Genomic DNA, 19,034 nt, shown 5'->3' on the forward strand with positions numbered 1-19,034 from the left:
ACACAGATGTTGGATTGCTGTAATAATTTCTGTATGAGACTCCACTTTAAAGCCATCCAGAAATTGAGTCTATTGCAGAATGAGGTGGCCTCACTCATTTAACAGATATTACACTGGTGCTCCCGCTACTAATGAGTAGAGATTGGAAGAAGTTATATAGGATGGCTGGAAGATCTCTCTTTAGTGTGGTCTATTTTAGTAGCTAGGAAGAGTACTTTGCAGTATGGTAAAATGTATGTAAAGGTGCAAGTGAGGGGGAAATGAAATTAATATATTTAGGCATTGCCTGATACTTGTCTGCCTCATTTTCTGGGTGCCCAACTTGACTTGCAGAAATGTTGGGCATTCACCTAATGTCAGTGGGAATTGTGCTTTGAACATAAAGCTAAGTATTCTGAAAAATCAGGCCCTGGGTGTCTCAAATTAGGTGTCCCAAAGTTTGTGGAAATGTTTTGACCTTAATCTCTCTGTGCCTCGGCTCCCCATCTGTGAAATGGGGATAATACCACACCCTCACTTCACAAGGATGTTGTGAAGACAAATTCATTAATGATTGTGAAGCACTCGGATACTATGTGATGAGCACCCATGAGAAAATTAATAATTCTGTCTTCAGAGCAGGGTTTGAATAGTGTGCAGTAAATAAGGCCTAGAGTCACACACTGAACAATGAGGATGAAAGAAAATATTGAATAGCTGCTCTATAACTGAGCACTGTCCATACTGTGCATTGAATGAGGCGGGGTCCTGTGGAAAAAATAATGTGTGGTCATGTAATTAAAATAAACATATTAAGGACTATATTGTAATAAACAGGCATAAGAGGGGCAAATTAAGGTTTCACAGGCATCCTTAATCCTGTTATTTTCTAACTTTTGAACGGTTAGCTTTGCAACCTTAGTAATATTCTTTTAATTTGTATTTGTATGTAATATTGATTTGTTAAGGCACCTCCTTTAGAATTCTTTTTATGAGATTAAACATCTTGACATCCTGCCTCAATTCAAATCCTTTAGTTAAATTCCTTGGGCCATATTAATTCCTCTAGTCAGTGGAGGGACATCAGACATGAGTTTGGCCTCATAAGATAATAAAAACGACCATACTGGGTCAGACCAAATGTCCATCTAGCCCAGTATCCTGTCTTCCGACAGTGGCCAATGCCAGCTGCCCCAAAGGGAATGAACGGAACAGGTAATCATCAAGGGATCCATCCGCTGTCGCCCATTCCCAGCTTCTAGCAAACAGATGCTGGGGACATCATTCCTGCCCATCCTGACTAATAGCCATTGATGGACCTATCCTCCATAAACTTATCTTGTCCTTTTTTTTAACCCTGTTAGTGTCTTGGCCTTCGCAAGATCCTCTGGCAAGGAGTTCCATAGGTTGAGTGTGCATTGTGTAAAGAAATACTTCCGTCTGTTCATTTTAACCTGCTGCCTATTCATTTCATTTGGTGACCCCTAGTTCTTGTGTTATGAGAAGGAGTAAATAAGACTACCTTATTTACTTTCTCCACCCCAGTCATGATTTTATAGACCTCTATCATATCTTCCCTTAGTTGTCTCTTTTCCAAGATGAAAAGTCCAGTCTTAACCTTCTCTGAACCTTTTCCAATTCCAATATATCTTTTTTTAGATGGGGCGACCATATCTGCACGCAGTATTCAAGATATGGGCGTACCATGGATGTATATAGAGGGAATATGATATTTTCTGTCTTACTATCTATCCCTTCCTTAATGATTTCCAACATTCTGTTCGCTTTTTTGACTGCCACTGCACATTGAGTGGATGTTTTCAGAGAACTATTCACAATGACTCCCGGATCTTTCTTGAGTGGTAACAGCTAATTTAGACCCCACCATTTTATATATATAGTTGGGATTATGTTTTCCAATGTGCATTGCTTTGCATTTATCAGCACTGGATTTCATCTGGTTTTGTGAGATCCTTTTCTAGCTCTTCGCAGTCTGCTTGGGACTTAACCATCTGGAGTAGTTTTGTATCATCTGCAAATTTTGTCACCTCACTGTTTACCCCTTTTCCAAATTATTTATGAATATGTTGAATAGGATTGGCCTCCTCTCTTTACAGTGCATCTTGTGGCAAATAGTGAAGAGCAATTGCTTTGTCTTTCTATCCCTAATCATTAAAACTTTAAATTTTATTTCACTTATTTCCTTAATTTCATAGTTCTTGTAACTGTTTAGTTGCTTCCAGCAGGTATGTTTTCCTCCTCTGTACAGAATAAGCTATTTTGTGTCTCTGAAAGCCATATGTTTTCCACTGATGTTCCACTGTTTCATGGTAGTGTTTTACATCTTTAGAAGAAATTGTTTTCTGACAAGAAGCTCCTATAGTTAATTGTTCCTCTGGAGGTACTGGAGTGAGAGGCACACAGTGCGCTTGTCTGCCCCGGTCCCTTTTAAATTAATGCAGTATGTATTCTGTTAATTTAGATGAATTTTGTTCTTAAAAATAAATTTAAAAATTATAGAGATCTAATGCCAATTTAAACATGCCACCAACTAAACATTCTCTACTCTGAGGGTATGTCTACACAGTGAGTGAATGGGAGTGAGCCTTCCAGCCCAATTTGACCGATTTGGGCTAGCAGGGCTCATGCTAGCACTGTAGAAATAGCTGTGTAGACAGTGCTGTGAAGTGGTCGCTTGGGTGGGCGCTTGAGCTCTGAAGCCTAGGAAATGGGGTGGACTTCAGAGCCCAAGCCACAACTTCAAAGCACTGTCTCTCCACTATTTTTAGAGTGCTAATGCAAGCCCTGTAACCCCATGTCTATCAACCAAAGCTGGGAGACTCATTCCCACTGGGTCCAAAATGCTGTATAGATGTACCCTCAGACTTCCTGGCTGGCAAACAGTTCCTGTCTGTAAGAAAGGAAAGGAGTGGTTATAAATTGAAAGACATCACACAGTAAGTTGAATTTGTAGTCACAGCTAAAAAAGAGCTCTTCTTTTCTCTGGAGAGCCAGGTGTTGATGTATGTCATTTTAAATGAGGATGGGGGGCAGAAAGGAAGGGAAGAGGGAGGAAGAGTGGATTATTTATTTATTTATTTATTTATTCATTCGTTTATTCATTCATTCATTGTATTTGGGAAGATGCCAGTTTTACCAGCCAGGAAATTAGGGATGTCACCCTTCAGCCTTACATTGTGATTGTTTGCTGTGTACTTAACCCTTGCTACTCGATAAACTTAATACTCAGTAACAAATTATACTCCTGCTCTAATATCCCTACAGTACTCCACCAAGAGAGGATAAGAAGGAATTGCTATTATTAACTGACATTACTTTCTTTTTTTTCAAATCTGTCTCTTATTTAAACCTTTTTAGTTCAATAATGACCCTTCGATTCAATCTACTGCAAAGAATCAAAAAAATGTAATAAAAAAACAAGACACTTAAATGATGGTGGATAATTCTTCATTATTTGTCACAAAATCCAGACTTTCATTGAGGCTAGTGTAGTATTTCATATCATGGGGAAGTTATTATACATTTAAGTTAGTTGACAAATAACCAAAGGAAAGAAGCACTAAACCATTCTGAAGGACATATATTTTGTGTCCCATTGACGTTCCTTTGATCTCATTTGGCACTATCAACTTTATTACTGCATTTTTCCAGCAATATTCTACTACTTCTAGAACTGAAATTCTTATGTTTGCAGAATCATTGTGTCCCATGGTAAAGAGGGGAAGTGAAAGACAGGAATCCTATTTCCAGCTTGGCTACTGTCTCTGAGACCTTGGACAAGTCTTTTCGGCCAAAATCTACATTACGTCAATTAGAGAAGTGGGCTGATTTTTAGGAGTACCAATCATGGGAGCAAATGGGAGCTGCAAGTGTTCAGCATCTCTGAAAAAAGTTCCCAAACATGCACTTAGGTTCCTAACTTTGGACATACTCATTTCAAAATGTTAGCCTCCCTGTGCCTCAATTTCCCCTCTGAAAAGTGAATATAGTAATACTTACATATTTCACATACTTCAGTAGGGTGTTTTGAGACTCATCTAATTCATATTCATACAGTGTCTTGAGATTGATCCTTAAAGTTACTATAAAAGTACAAATAAAGTATTGTTCTTGATAGTACAATCTTCTTAGCCATGGTTCTTTACATCAGAGATAAGTATAGGAACCTATCACAAGAATCACAAGTTCAAGGAAGTTTCATATTATGGTAGATAATATAGGGGTTTTAGGACATATTTACTCATCTAATACTGCACAAAAATTAAAAACACTCTCCACCCTATAGAATTATAAAGCCAGTTAATTTCAGATGAACTGAGATCCTTGAATCCAGTACTGTCAGGAAGCTATATGGCGGACTTAATCTAAAACACCGTTAATGGCATGTTAGACACCACTCAGAGAATTAAGGCTTAACATCCCCACTACATTTGGTGGTACATACAACAGCAAAATCATATACTGTGGTCCAGAACTAGGGACACAAGAAATATCAGGATACTCAAATAAACATATCTCCACAGTTGACCTTGTACAATTAAAGTAGGATGAAAAAAATCACAACAGTGGCCTTTCTCCTCCAGTCTTACAGCTAGCACTTTATGCACCTGCCAACCCCAGCTACCCCTTCATTCTCCATACAATTGATGGATTACTGAATACCAGGCTAGAATCAGCCATGCCAAAAAAATAGGCCTGCAGCCTCATCCAGCCGGATCTCGGTGATTCCTGACTGGTCTGGATAAGTTGTGAAATTGGCTACCTTTATTAACAAATAAACTGGAAAAAACATGCAGGAGGAATTGAAATACTTGTTCAAATTGGGTGTTCAGATAGCATGATAATATGGGCACATTAGAACTACAGAGAGAGATCTTGGACACATCGAGTTTTTTCATTGGGAGTCATGGGGATTTGCTGAAGAAATTAAAAAAAACAGGTGCATTCTGCCATCACTCAGGCTAATGTTGTTTTGAATGCTGTACTTTTCTAATGCCTTTCTTTGAAGGGTCTCAGATTGCTTTACAAAGCCTTGCAACACTGGTGAAACTCCTCATTACAGGTAAGTAAACTGAGGCACAGAGGGCTAGATCCACCCAGGGACTGGGCATTACAATGCTGAGTATTGCAGTGCCTAACTTTTGGGTCCTTTGCTATCCAATAGAATCTACAGCCCCAGGTTCAGGTACTAGACTCTCTGTACAATGTATGGAGAGAGTTAGATGTCTAAGAATGAGTTCCACAAAAAAAGCGATCGTGGTGAGTGGGGAGCCACCTAAACTAGCAAGTAGGAAATACCAGACAGAGGAGTGTGGCTATTTTGTGTGAGGACATCTACCAGATTGGGCCCACACGGGCAAGACAAGTTGGGGAATGCCTCGTTTGAGGATCCCACTGGGATTTACGCATGAGATAGCAATCTGAGTGCCTACATTGACACAGCTGTGCATTTGCTCCCTGGCAGAAACGTAGGCACCAAGTGAACTTTAACAGTGGAGATTTAGGCACCCACAGGCTTAGGTGGCAGCTGATCAGCAGTTCGATGATCTTTGCAGTGCCTAAATGTTGGAAGTAGGTGCCCACGCTCTTTTGTGGATCTCACCCAGAGTGAATAGCTGATTTACTTAGGGTCACACAGTGAGCTGAATTCTTTTCTTACTCATGTGAATAGTTTTGTTGGCTTGGTTGGGTTTATTTGTGTTATCAAGTTCATCCTATGCATATGACTGGCACAAGGCCTTTGGGCTAGTTAAGGCCTATGTAAGCCTCATAGTGTCATTTAAGAAGTGCATAGGCCTTGCGCTGGCCCTCTGCACAGGGGTGTATTTCACCCATAGTTAGATACTCTGCTTAATAAGTGGGTGCCTCTTTCTGCACCACCATTAAAGCCTGATTTAAGGTGTAGCTGCATGTAGAGTGCACAGCAGTAGTCTAAATTGAAGTATTAAAGCCAAGTATAAAGGTAATGCAATCTGTACCCAAAAGAAGACGCCACAGTCTCCTTGCCAGGTGAGGGTGGGAAAAAGCTGCGTTGGCCACTGCTGGTACTTTATCATAGAAGTTGTAGATAAGCACATAACTCATGAGTGCTGGAGCAATGCAGAGCCATGTGTCTGTTTTGTCTGGTCATCCCCAGCAAGTGAAAATAAATGATTAATCTAAATTCTGGTGTTGTACATTATAGTTATACTATATTCATCTCTATTTATAATAATTGTACTTTTCATATAAATTATGCTTATAATGGATGGAACTGTATACAGAATGCATACAGTGGAGCATGGCATTCAATCTCCCTTTATCCCAGCCCTTCTCTCTACTGGGACCTATGGTAACTGGATCTTGTGGATGGTCATACTAAACTCTGATGCAGTTAGCTCCTTCTTTGCAATTGTTCTTTTTCCTTGGTACTGAGTCTCTTTCAGAAAGCTGTAGTACTTTTTACAAATTAAAGAGGAAAAAAATATTGGAGCATCAGTTTCTCTGCTAAATTTATAATTTTGGTTGCCCAGTCATGACTTTATGGTGACCAGACAGCAAGTGTGAAAAATCAGGACGGGGGGGCGTAATAGGAGCCTATATAAGAAAAAGGCCCAAAAATCGGGACTCTCCTTATAAAATTGGGACATCTGGTCACCCTACATGTATTCTGGGTGTTGGAAGTCAGTATCAAAGCAGTAGGCTCACAGTTCTGAACATGCATATCTGTTAGTGAACAAATAAATTCATCTGTTCTGATACACAAATAAAAGATGAAAATAGATCCTTTTCTCTCTAAGTGTAAGTACTGTAAACGGAGAAGACACCATAGATATACTCAGAGATGATCTCATTGCTCTGACTTTCAGTGCTAAATGGAATATTTTCCAATACATTTTGATACATTTAAACATTCCATAATGTTAATTATAAAGTTTAACGTTGATAGATTTCTATGTTAAGCTAAGAGTGTTACGTGGCTTCAAACCACTATGCTTACAATACAGCAGAGTATCTTGACACCAGACTTTTTTTTAAAGTAAGATAAAATGAAAATATGTCCTAGTCCAACAAACATTTATACATTACATATTACTTATAATAACATGTAAAATAATATTTTACAGGTATGTAGTAAAAGAATAATAGCACATTTCATCCTAAAGGATTCCAGAGTTCTTAATGCAAGATTTACGCATGTGAGGACAAAGTGTTTAACTTTCTTTTTGCGGCGTTGTTTCTCTGTTAGAAAATGAAGGTGTGAGCCTGAACTATGTGTGCTTAGTTTGTAAAACTGTGCATCATTTACTCAGTGTTTTACACAAAAAGTTCCATATTCCTGTTGTTGTATTCTAGCTACATGAAGCAACTAACAAAACAAACAGGCATGGGGATGAAATGTCTCTGCACATATCGGAAGAGAATCTCCACACAAAGGGACACTTATCAGGGGCAGCTGCTCCTCTGCTGAGGAAAGAAGCAAACCCAAGAGTCCAGCAGCAGATGATGATCTTATCAAGAAAACCCTCTTCAGTAATATCATGAGCCTGCTCTTGCCAAGTCTGGCATTTCCGTATCATGTGCATTTGTGTTGGAGAGAGGGGGGAGAGAGTGAGCAATGTTGCACAAACTACATGTAACTGGGATAAAGTACCTACTCTGCCCGCTGGGTCTGTACAGTGTCACAATATAATTGAGAAACTTCTTTGCCAGTTTGAAGTATCAATGTAAAAGTGGAGTTTATGTTAACCCTCACAAGAGAAATTACAGTGAGGAGTCTTTAACAGCACAGGTTGCTGTTACTTCTAAATATTATCTTAAGCATTTTTACCCACACTTTTGTTGTTTCTGTGCAGTTAGTAAACACACCCTTTGAACAATGAGATTGACTTTTGTCCCCCGGTCTATCTCATACAATGATTAAATAAACCCCAGACTTCCTTTTTCTTCTTTGATAAGATTTAGGCTTTAACACTTAAAGATAGATCCAGGGTCTGATTCTGTTTCGATCCCCAGATCTGAGCGCCCTTAACATTCGGATGACTCTCGTGGCAGGCAGAACTAAAACCCTGGATCCATACACTCCTAAACTCTGGGGTCATTCATCTCAGGATCAGGACTTTAAAACAGTGGTCCATTTCTATTTAAACTCTACATCTTAACTTAACCATCTGTCTCAAGGGCTGAAGAAGCCTAAAAGTGTTATATAATCATTTAGACGAATGGATTCCTCACTTCAGTCATTCAGTTATGATTAGGGCCCTACCAAATTCATGGTCATTTTGGTCAATTTCATGGTCATAGGATTTTAAAAATTGTAAATTTAATTATTTTAGCTATTTAAATCTGAAGTTTCACGGTGTAACTGTAGGGGTCCTGACCCAAAAAGGAGTTATGGAGGGGTGCCACAAGATTATTGTAGGGGGGGTTGTGATATTGCTACCCTTACTTCTGCACTGCTGCTGGCAGCAGTGCTGCCTTCAGAGCTGGCAGCTGGAGAGCAGTGGCTGCTGGCTGGGAGCCCAGCTCTGAAGGCAGAGACACTGCTAGCAGCAGTGCAGAAGTAAGGATGACATGGTATGGTATTGCTATCCTTACTTCTGGGCTGCTACATGCAGAGCTGGCCCCTCAGTCAGCAGCTGCCACTCTCTGGCCGCCCAGCTCTGAAGGCAGCAGCACAGAAGTAAGTGTGGCAATACCACAGACCCCCTAAAATAGCCTTGCAGACCCCTCTGCAATTCCCTTTTGGGTCAGGACCCCCAATTTGAGAAACACCGGTCTCCCCCATGAAATCTATATGGTATAGGGTAAAAGCACACAAAAGACCAGATTTCACAGTCCGTGTTGCGTTTTCCATGGCCATGAATTTGGTAGGGCCCTAGTTATGATGGATCAATGCACCACGCATTGCATGTCTGTATAATTGTCGTCATCAGAGGAGGATGCTTGACATACCTGGTGTCAGAATGTGACTAGCTCTTGCACAGGTGCCCCCTGTGCTGTGACCATCTACAGCTCTAGTCCCTGTTCTCTTCTGAGTGCAGCATCTGCTCCTTGCCATTGCTCTCTGGGATGAAATTCATTAGAGCTTATTGGCTGCAGAAGGGACCACATACTGTCCCCTTCTAAGGGGTGGTGTAAGGCGTACTTATCCTGCGTCATGATGTGGCCAGATCTGTGAGGCTTTGTTCCTCCCTGAGATGCAGTGCCCCCAGGTTCATCCCTGGGATGCACTGGCGTCAGCAAGGACACAATATGGCCAGTACTGGAACACTGGATACCTAGGGGTTACAGTGGACAAGAAGCTGGATATAAGTCAACCGTGTTCTTTCACTCCCTTTGCTTCCTGGGGTTCATATTGTGGAGGATGAGAGCCTCTTACAGAATAGGTGAAGGAAGTACATGAGCAAATATGCTTCCTCCTCCTCCTGCAGGAGCTAGGTGAATGAGAGAGAGAATGTATCTGGCCATGAAGGTACTAAAGGCAGATAAGCAGCAGCAACAGTATATGTATTATGGAAAAAAGAGAAGCATTTTCATTGTTTCCTCCCTAACCATTAGGTCAGCAGGATTGTGGGGGCATCACCAGGATGAAGGAAAGTTGGCATGGTTAGTAGGTATGTAATAGTAGTTAGTGTACTTTTCTTAGAAAAGTAACTTTAGTTTGTTTTTTTTAAAAAAGATCCATAATGATTTAGCCTGGTTCTGTTTGAACTCTACTGTGACCCTTCCTCATGTGTATTTAAGACAGTTTCTAATGTGACAGCCACAGCAGCTGTATGTATCCCACAGTGGATTTTGTAGTGCTGTGAAATAGATCCTACTGTAACACCTGCCAAGTCCCCTGATTCCCGAGCTAATACACTTCAGAATGGAATACGGTGCTATCAGTTATGGAGAAGTGTGAGCTCACTTTCATACTTAAATTGAATTAAGTAACAATATATTTAGTACTTGACAGACAAACATTGTAACAGACAATTGGGCATTTTCATATCATATCTCTATTAATAACCTTATCAACTGATGTTCTTCGGCATTAGTAATGGTAACTTCCAGTCGGTATGGCAAAGGGGAATATTATGCATTAATCAAGGAGTGCTGTGACTTAGCGTGCTTTAGGTTACCAGTACATAGATTTCCAGTTACTTGTTTTAGGGTTTTCAGCTACTGAATGAATCCTGTGAAAAGGGAATGTTTCTATTTTGCCACCTCCATTATGTTATCTTTTCCAGTGCAATTACAAGGTAATTCAAAGCTCTTTGTGTTAGGCTAATAGCTTCTGATTCACTGCTGTCACCCACTACCTCTTCATGCACTTTTAATACTGTCTTCCAGTGTCTGTGGCACTTACCTATGGAGAATGTTTTTCTCTGAGTAGAGGGTCTGATCATAGCCAATCATTAATGGAACATCAAAAAGATCCCATCTGTTAAAGTTACATATGGCTAAGATCACAATTATCAAAAGTCTTTTTTTTTTTTTTTTTTTGCTTTCTTATCCACACAATAAATGTAGTTGTCAGCAGGATAAGTTCACACATCGGATAAGGTCACAATTTCATTTAGTGACAACTTCCAACAGCGTGAACTTACAAGGTTCGATTTATTAAAGAGTCAGAAAGGATAAGATCACTGCATGGCTAGCCTGATTTATCAGGTTTTGGCTGGAGTACTTGAATAGAGAACGTCGTATTTCAAGTTTATGTACAAGACTGTAGTTTAGTGTGTGTTGTGTCTCAGAGACTTGAGAATTGAGGGTGGAGAATTTAGAAGAGGCTTCCCAATAAGGCACTTTAAGTCCATCAGGCAAGTGCATGAGCGTTTTATGTGCTGAGCTCTACCTTGTTTTGAGAGGAATTGCAACAGCATAAATGAGACACCATGTCTTTTATGTAAATTCATTGTGTTCTTATTCGAGTGCTTGCTCATGTTGATTCCAATTAGGTGTGTGCGTGCCACGAGCACAGTCGTCGGAAGGTTTTTCCCCTACTAGCATCCATCGGGTCAGCTGTTGAGCCCCCTGGAGCGGTGCCCTAATGACCATGAATATAGGTCCCTGCCAACCCGCTGCCTCTTCAGTTCCTTCTTACCATCAGTGATGGTCATTGGAACTGCAGTTGCTTGCCTTTGCAAGTGCTTCCCCTAGTTTTCATAGTTTCAATGAAAGACATAAATCAAAGCTTCAAGCGGTACCCCGCCTCCACTGCAAGGGGTTGCTTGAAACTCCTCGGCCACATGGCGACATGTACGTACATGGATCAACATGTGAAGCTGAGGCTTAGGCGTCTCTAGTTTTGGCTGGCGTCAGCCTATCGGCCAGGGCATTAGAGTCTGGACAAGGTGGTCACCCTCCCATGGCAGTTCTCAAGTCTCTTCATTGGTGGCTCAACCCACAGGAGCTGTGTGAGTGAGTACCCTTTGACCAGCCCCAGCCCTCTCTATCTCTGGTGACAGATGCGTCAGCATTGGGATGGGATGCTCACCTGAGGAAACTCCAAACCCAAGGTCTCTGGTCGCAAGATGAGCTCTCACTCCACATCAGCGTCAAGGAGCTGAGAGTGGTCCAACTGGCATGCCAAACCTTCCAGGCCCATTTGCAAGGGAAGTGCATGGGGATCATGACGGACAACACAACTTTGATGTTTTATATAAACAATCAGGGAGGGCACATTCCTCTCCCCTATGTGGCGAAGCACTCATGCTGTGGGACTTCTTCATAGCCAACTCTATTCACCTGAAAGCAACTGACCTTCCAGGTTCTCAGAACGAGCTGGCAGACTATCCACAAGATTGTGACTTCCACAATCACGAGTGGTCTGTCCGCCTGGACATAGTGCACAACATTTTCCACAGGTGGGGAGTTCTCCAAATCAACCTGTTCACCACGAAGAGCACCAGAAAATGCCCTTGGTTCTGTTCCTTCTGGAATCATAGACTGGGTTCTCTTGTGGATGCATTCTTCCTCCCCTGGATCGACCATCTATTGTATGCATTCCCACCATTTCCACTCGTCCACGAGGTTTTGCTCAAGCTCCGTAGGGACAAGGTGGCCTCACCAGCACTGGTATACCACACTCCTGGAACTGTTGATGGACGCTCTAATCTCATTGCCCCCGCTTCCGGACCTGGTTACCCAAGACCATGGTCACCTTCATCATCCCAATCTCGGGTCTCTCCACTTCACCGCTTGTAAGCTTCATGGCTAAACCCAATGGAGCTCCTGTGCTCCGAGCCCATTAGGGAGGTCCTATTTGGTGTTCTCAGGTTTGCACTCCCCCGACGCAGACATCTGTAGTGCTCATCTTAGACTACCTATTACAACTAAAACATCAGGGCCTCTCAGCAGTAACTCTCAAGGTCCACCTGACAGCCATATCAGCCTTCCACCCGGGAGCAGCTGGATGTTCGCTAACCTAATGGTCAGTTGTTTCCTGAAAGGTCTGGACAGGCAGGTTAGGCAACCAATCCCGGTGTGGGATCTCAACCTGGTACTGTCCAGACTATTGTGGCCCCTGTTTGAACCCCTGGTGATTTGTTCATTGCTCTACCTATCATGGAAGGTGGCCTTCCTAGTTACCATTACATCAGCAAGGAGAGCATTGGAGCTTAAAGCCCTAACTTCCAATCCTCTTTATACCATTTTTATATGGACAAGGTGCAACTTAGGCCTCATCCAGCCTTTCTCCAGTAAGTTGTGTCCCAATTCCACACCAGTCAGAACATTTTCCTATCGGTCTTTTATTCTAAGCCTCACATGGATAGCCGAGAACAAAGGCTACACTCCTTGGATGTTCGACGAGCGCTGGCCTTTTACATTGAACGCACAAAGCCATTCCGTAAATCGAACCAGTTGTTCATGCCAGTTGTGGATAGAATGAAGGGTCTCCCGCTCTCATCACAGAGAATTTCATCATGGATCACATACTACGGGCATACTATGATCTGGCAAAGGTTCTGGCCCCTGCACTAAGGGCACATTCCACAAGAGAGCAGACCTTGGCAGCATTCCTGACCCAGGTCCCGATCCAGAGATCTGCAAAGTGGTCCTCAGTTCACACTTTCACCTCTCATTATGCTATCAGCCAGCACACCAGAGATGGTGCAGCATTCGGCAGAGCGGTGCTCCAGTCAGTGATTCCATGAACTCTGACCCCACCTCCTACTTAGGGTTTGGGAGTCACCTAATTGGAATCAACATGAGCAAGCACTCGAAGAAGAAAAAACAGTTACTCACATTCTTGTAAGTGTTGTTCTTTGAAATGTATTGCTCATGTCCATTCCAAGACCCACTCACCTTCCCCTCTGTCAGAGTACCTGGCAAGAAGGAACTGAAGAGGCAGTGGGTCGGCAAGGACCTATATTTACCGCCATGTGAGCGCCACTCCAGGGGGCTCCACAGCCGAACCAACGGGTGCTGCTAGGGGAAAAAACCTTCTGATGATTGTGCACGTGGCGCACACACACCTAATTGGAATGGACATGAGCAACACATCTTGAAGAACAACAGTTACGAGAAGGCGAGTAACCATTTTTCTTACAGTATTCAAAGGTGCGCACAGTAGCTTAGCCTCATTTTTGTAGTGGAGCGAATCACCAGTTAAATTTCCCTCTCAAACTATTACTGGATGTAACCACGCAGGCAGCTATCCAATGGTTACATTGTAGACCAGTGAGAGTTACTGTATGCCATACTTCAGGCACCTGGGCTGGCTTTTTCAGAGGTTGAAGATTTCAACAATTTTTGAGAGCTTTTTTGAACTCAGTGTGACTTCAGGGCTATCCATATTTGATTCCACAATATACATTGTTTCTCAGACATGAAGAAATATACCCATATAGGACAAGATCCTTAGCCAGTGGAAACTGGCAGAGCTCCAGTAGAGTTAGTGAACCAACATCCATTTACACCAGAGGAAGATCTGGCCCATACTCTTTTGCTAAATGGCCTCCTGTTATAAGGCTATTCCTGATAAAGGTTATTGCCATTAGGTTGCCAAGTACTTTCCTGCAATGTTTTCAATATTTTAAACATATAGATGCAGGCAAAATTATTTATGAGTAGAGTAACTGTGCCAAACAGATGCTGCCTGTCATTTACCTTCAGCTGTGGGCACCCTTGTTCTCTTACTCTAGAATGTGGGCAGATGGAATGAAAGCCAGTTGTTACTCTGTCCAGAAAATACCATTTACTGTACTATGTTTACTGTACTTGGATTCCTCTGATATTTGAAACCATGGTCAAATCCTGCAAAGGGCCAATAACTGCTACTGGGTACCACTGTTATACAAAACACTACATGTTTTCTGAAGTTATAAAAAAGTGGGTTATGATTTATTGAAATGCATAGAACATTTTCCCCTTAATTACTAGGGGTTTAGGGGCATCCCTTACAATATCTACAAATAGGAAAGAATTTCCTACAATGGAGTCCTTTAATTCCAGCTCAAGATCCACCAAGGTGGCCTGATATCTTAAAAGCCATGGGATGTTTTGTAGCTGTACTAGTGAGTCATGACTTGGAGCTTCTTTTACAGTGCAGCTATCATAAGTCTTTGAGTAATCACAGACTTTAAAAGTATGCTATATCAACAAGATAAGAGAAACAGCCCACAGCACTAACAACATTATCTTTTACCAAAATTGATTAGCCTATACAATGTGTCTCAAATATTTTGTATAAACTTACTCAGCAAACTGGAAATAAGGATGTTCTTGAAGAATAAGCTGCAAAAAGTAAGTTGCTGTACAGCAAAGAAAGTGAAGGAAATATCACTAAAACTGAAATGTCCATTAATTCCAGTTTGTACCTAATTTACAAACCTTAAAGGCAGGAAATCTATTTCCCCATACTCATGTTTCCTAGTGGCCCCTTAGTTATTCTCTCTACTGTACTTCTCAATAGGACAATTAGCAGGTCTGGGTATGCATTGCTGAATGAATACAGCAAAATATAACTACCAGTCTGATGTTAAAATTTGGCATACTAGTCATGATGCATTCAAATACTATATTCTTGACCTCTGTGTATGAATTGTGTTTGTTATCACTTGTTATTAAGTGTCAAAATATACATTGGTTCCATGTCAAAGTTGTCCAGTAAAGATTATGAATAGTCAGAAACTGTAAACAGCACATTGTGCATAGAATTTACCACTCCCTTTGGACTGGAGTACAGAATCAGAGAGCTGTTCCCCTTTTCCCCTTGGTGGCTGTGTGGGGAAGGGAGTGTTACTTTGCCAGTGACTTCCCTAAGGAAAGGCAGTGCCTATCAAGCTTTTATACCATTGTGCCCAGGATTCCTACTCCTGCCTGGTAATCACACAATAGAATAACCAGAGTGTCTCTTCTCTTCTCTGCAATGTGTTAGGTGGTCAGCTGGGGAGATTCTGAGTAGCCCCAGTCAGGGAAGGGACAGCAGCTTCTCAGAGCACCATGCCCCCTACCTCCATCTTGTATTGTCAGGACTGACCCAAACTCTTCGGTTAGAGTGAGGCTTAGGGGACTCCTTTTCAATTCATATTCAAATGCAGGTTTTCTTTTTAACATAGTCTCCTCTGAGTTCCACAGAGTGGCCGCTGGGCCATAACTCTGAAGTCACTTGCTTAGATCTAAGGGGAACGTGCCATAGACAAGGAAGACTATGTCTTCACCAAGAAGTCTGAAGGAATGCCTAACATAGTGAATGCTAGTGGGAAGGGGGTAGGTTTGGAAGATAAAATAAAAAAAGAACAAGTTAAAAATCACTTAGAAAAGTTAGATGCCTGCAAGTCACCAGGGCCTGATTAAATGTATCCTAAAATACTCAAGGAGCTAATAAAGGAGGTATCTGAGCCTCTAGCTATTATCTTTGGGAAATCATGGGAGACAGGAGAGATTCCAGAAGACTGGAAAAGGGCAAATATAGTGCCCATCTATAAAAAGAGAAATAAAAACAACCCAGGAAACTACAGACCAGTTAGTTTAACTTCTGTGCCAGGGAAGATAATGGAGCAAGTAATTAATGAAATCATCTGCAAACACTTGGAAGGTGGTAAGGTGATAGGGAATAGCCAGCATGGATTTGTAAACAACAAAACATGTCAAACCAATCTGATAGCTTTCTTTGATAGGATAATGAGTCTTGTGGATAAGGGAGAAGCGGTGGATGTGGTATACCTAGACTTTAGTAAGGCATTTGATACGGTCTCGCATGATATTCTTATCAATAAACTAGGCAAATACAACTTAGATGGGGTTACCATAAGGTGAGTGCATAACTGGCTGGATAACCATACTCAGAGAGTAGTTATTAATGGTTCCAAATCCTGCTGGAAAGGTATAACAAGTGGGGTTCCACAGGGGTCTGTTTTGGGACCGGCTCTGTTCAATATCTTCATGAACAACTTAGATATTTGCATAGAAAGTACGCTTATTAAGCATGATTCACTACTGAGCTACTCAAACTGGAGTGACATTGGTATAAAACTGCAATGCAATGATGAAATCCATGGTTTTCGCCAAAACACACATTTAAGCATAACAGAGCAAAGGAGAATGGAAGAGGGGGAAAGCATATGGTAACCTATTCGGTAGTCAACGTGGAAGAAAAAAGCATCCATTATTTTGGAAAGTGATTGCTGGTTTTTATGCCTGTTTCCTTCCTAAACGTCTTTTAAAATATACAATTAATATTAGCAAAAAGAACGAGGAGTACTTGCTTGTTCTTTTTGCTGATACAGACTATCATGGCTACCACTCTGAAACCTGTCACAATTAATATTAGGACTCTTACTTACTTAAATAAAAGAAAGCATGAATTTGTGCACTTTAAAACTTTGCTAGTTGTTTGGGTATCACTGGATGATCTGCCCTAAATTTGTCGTTCTTAATCCATTAAAAGACAGGCCTGTTGTAAATCCACAGGTACAGATAAGGAGTCACTGTTTGACTGAATCTGAACCCTTTTCAGATGAAAAATGTCAGTGGCAGAAAGGGAGGCTGAATTATTTTTTAAAAGGGTTTTCAAAGATTCTCATGATTCCTCGGGTATCAGTTAAATGTGACATGTCCATAGACCTGGCTTTTTTTACTGTGTAAAAAGCAAGCAAATGCTCCTGGTTTCATCTTTATGTAGAAAATACTACAGTGTGTGTGTGTGTATGTTCAACATGTTGACCTGCAGTTCAGAAAAGCCCCCCATCTCTAATTATCTTACAGAGATTGTTTAAAAGTTAATTTCATTTATCTCAGTATTCCTATGGGAATTTAAATAAAATGTATGTTGGATATAATTGCTACATAATTAACCTTTACAATTTATATATCACATTTGCAAATGTCTGAAGCTGTCATTATAAAGAATACTTATTCTCACATATATAAACTGGTGTAAACCAATATAGCTAACTGGATTTGTGCCAGTTTACATGAAGGATATGGACCACAATATTTAATGGCGTATTTTTGCAATCTGCAGTATTCACCACTGAAATACAGATATCTTTGCCTGGAAACAGAGCCCATAACCAATTCTGCTCTTTAGAAAATGGTCAGGGTTTATTCCCATGAACAAGGAAAACCTTCTCCACAGTCTGGATGTATCATAAATACAGAGATTCACATGGGTGACTTGTTATGGGAGATGTGTTGAAAGCTGTGGGATTGCTTTCCAGCAAGGGAGAGATTCTCATTCCCACCCCCACAAGGTCAATTTTGCAACCATCACCAGCCCTAAATCTGGAACAGGCATCCAGTTTAGTAATTGAGTAGGCAGGATCTCTGGTCTTTGTGAAAAATCACAGTTGTGATTCATATAATACTATTTGCAATTGATGGGAAGGATTATGTTGATGTGGCAGAATTACTGTCATAGCTGATCAATATATGAAGAGAAGAATATGACATACCATAGAAGGGAAGCATTTAGGGTGAAATTCTGGCCCAATTGAAGTCAATGTGAGTTTTGCCCTTGACTTCAGTATGGAAATGATTTCATCTAGTAAAGCTAACTTCATAAAGGCCAGAGCTCAGATGGGCAACAGTAGGTTGAAAAATGTATTTGTCAAAAATGGGATTTTGTAAAAAACAATTTTTTGGCAAAGTTGTTTTAAGGAATGTTTTTTGTATCATGTAAAAATGTAAAAGGGAAAATCATCAGAAAAAACCCTGCAATTTTTCAATATTTTAGATATTTTTTGTTTTAAAATTCTGGAAAAGTGCCCACTTTCTCTCCCCACCCCTTTTTTTCTGCGCCTTTTCTCCACTAGAACAGTGAGAGGGGAAGTTAAACAGTGAAATAAAATAATACTTTCATTTAGTTTTGAAAGTGTGACTTTCAGAAAGCTAGTAACTTCACGTTTAGAAATAATAATTTCAGTTTTTTAATTTCTCTTTGTAAGTGAGAGAAAGTAGCACAGAGTTACATTGTGACTTTTATCCAGTGGAAGAAAATAAAATAAAAAGTGACAGAGTTTTTGACCCCCACTTGTTTTACTTTTCTTAGAGTAAACATATTGGCACTGGATCTACTAGCCTTAGTTATCTCAGGTCAAATCCTGAAAGCCTAACGCAGGCAAAACTTTAGTTGAGGCAAATTCTTTTTATCTATATACCCGTATAAACCCAGAGGAACCCCTCCGAAGTCAGTGGGGTTACCTTGTATTTACATTGGTGTAAATGAGAAAATAATGTGGCCCAATAGAAATTTTGCTTGAGTAAAGACTTCAGAATTTGGCTGTTTGTGACAGGGAAATGCAGGAAGGATGTTAACCCCAGTGTTGTACTTCCTATTGTACTTTTTCTTTCTGCAGCCATCACCTCCTTCTCAGCATTCGATCAAAGCCTCTTGAGTAACTGTTATTCTCTCTCATTCTCAAAGACTTACCAAATAAAAATGCCTTCAAAATATAATGGGTGTGAAAAGATGCAAGGAAGAAATGGGACTTTATAACCCAAATTTGAATATAATTATAAGGAAAAAGGTTTCGTTTTTTTTCTCAGGATGACAAGATCAGTTGTTTTTTAGACAAGCATAATTAATTCTCATTATATGGGTCCTCAGAATATTGTGCATG

At 40.8% G+C, this 19,034-nt stretch overlaps 1 protein-coding gene across 6 annotated transcripts in view; it reads left to right on the plus strand.

Annotated features, from left to right (window-relative positions):
• Nucleotides 1–19,034, plus strand: part of ZFPM2 (zinc finger protein, FOG family member 2) — a 437,522-nt gene that overhangs the window by 205,551 nt on the left and 212,937 nt on the right. The gene's annotated exons all lie outside the window — the stretch shown is intronic.

The sequence above is a fragment of the Trachemys scripta genome, chromosome 2 (assembly GCF_013100865.1).
Source record: "Trachemys scripta elegans isolate TJP31775 chromosome 2, CAS_Tse_1.0, whole genome shotgun sequence".
In the NCBI taxonomy this organism is placed as follows: domain Eukaryota; kingdom Metazoa; phylum Chordata; order Testudines; family Emydidae; genus Trachemys; species Trachemys scripta.